The sequence below is a fragment of the Silene latifolia genome, chromosome 3 (genome assembly GCF_048544455.1).
Source record: "Silene latifolia isolate original U9 population chromosome 3, ASM4854445v1, whole genome shotgun sequence".
In the NCBI taxonomy this organism is placed as follows: Eukaryota; Viridiplantae; Streptophyta; class Magnoliopsida; order Caryophyllales; family Caryophyllaceae; genus Silene; species Silene latifolia.
The window spans coordinates 88,922,871-88,924,922 of record NC_133528.1 but is presented as its reverse complement, the minus strand read 5'-3'; positions in this window follow the sequence as shown (position 1 = coordinate 88,924,922).

Below are 2,052 nucleotides of genomic sequence, written 5' to 3'. Positions count from 1 at the left end.
TGATGTTTAATTCTCAAAAGCATAAGTGAGAATCAAATTCATGGCTTATGAACTAATTACAATGATCCAATCGTTGTAATTCTTTTATGATTAATTTAAGTCAATTTATGTTTTGATATAGAAAGGTGTATAATGACAAATTTTACAACGAAAAAATTCCATAAACCGAATGACTTGGATTGAAAACCAAGCCACTAAAATTCAAATACAACTTCTTGTTCTTGAAAATAAAAGGAAATAAACTAATTTCCATGTCTAACAAGGAAATTAAAAGAGTTCTAAAACAACAACTTCAAAATACAACAATAAAACGAAGACTATCAAAATAAAGGCCAAGCTTCCATAGGTCTTCTACTATGGGCGGCTGCTCTAGCTACCCTTGAAGAGCCTCCTTAGGCTTGCTTGTCTTTGCCTTTGGCTTTGCTCGGATGCCCTTAAAAAAAATTAAAAAAGGTAAGAATCACAACTTGTATCCAAATACCAAAGTTGAGATTGGAATCAAAACATAAATGATGGGAGAATTTTATTTATTACCTACTAGAACAATCTTTCCAGCTTTGATATCACCAAGATACTTCGGGCAATTCCTCTTCCAATGTCCTATGCCATTACAATAATGGCATTTGTCTTCGGAAGTAGCACCCTTTTTAGAAAAGCTTTTCTCAATTGCCTTTCTTTTTCCCTTGAAGGGAGCGGGTTTCTTGCTCTTACTAGCACTCCTCTTAAATTTTCCTTTGCTCTTGTTGTTAATTGCAAGTACATCCTTGGTCGAACTAACATTAAGACCCATATCTCTCTCGGCTTGCACAAGCAATTTGTGCAATTCATGGAGAGAAGTCTTCATGTTTTGCATATTGTAGTTTACCTTAAACTGCATATATGCTTTGACTTTGTTCAAGGAATGTAAAACTCGGTCTATAATGAGTTGTTCGGGAATGTCAACCCCTTGAATCTTAAGAGTCTCAACAAGCTCAATCAACTTGAGCACATGAGTGTTAACCTTTTGGCCCTCTTTGATGTTGATTTCGAAAAATGCGGAGGCCGCCTCATATTGGATGATTCTTGGAGCTTGCGAAAACATGGTCACAAGTTTGGTGTAGATCTCATAGGCCGTGCTCATCTTAATAGCACTCCTTTGGAGATCGGGCTCCATAGAGAAAAATAAGACGTTCTTGATAGCGGCCGACTCTTTTAGGTAGGCCTCATAGGCTTCCCTTACGGCGGAGGTTGACCTAGTAGTAAGTGTGGTGGGAGCGGCTTCGATAAAATAATGAAGCTTGTCGTCACCTTCCGTGGCCAAACGGAGTTGCGCATCCCAATCGGCGAAGTTAGATCCATTCTTTTCAAGTTTACATCGATCCATAAAGGATCGGAGACAAGAAGCATTGGGGAGTGGTGGAGCGTTTGCGCTAGTCGATGCAGATGAAATTGGAGTTGTCATTGCTTACTAATCAAATGACTACAAAATAGAAAAATGAAGGAATTATAAACATTTATCGTTTTAACAAAACTTGTAAATATATTTTAAAACAAGTCTATAGCATTTTCATAGTGACCTTTACCCAACTATGATAAATGATTCTGAGACCCAAAATTCATATTAACTTGGATGTGAGCCAACGGGCTCTCTACACCTTTACTAATATAACTTGGTGGGTTAACCCTCTTAACCAATTCTACAATTAGAACTCTCGGTCGATGAATTTACGTTAAGTTCATCTTTAGCCCTAACCTATTGCGGCTACGGTCGCAAAATACCTTCTTTGAAATCAACCAAATTTTCAAAGTGTAATAACTTATTTATTACCCCACTTACCCAACATCAATAGAAGCACCCTGAAAAATCGTATTGTACCCCTTATGAAATTGAGATTCATGGGCTCCTAGTATTTGGTAAGGCTAAGTTTCAACATTTTAAAAGTAAAGGTCTTGTCAATTTATTATCTATCAATTTTAAGTGAACTAAAAGTCGAATTCTTGATAAGTATAATTGACACGATCGATGACTCGATATGATATGCATGTGTTGTTATGGCGATTTGGCAATGCATG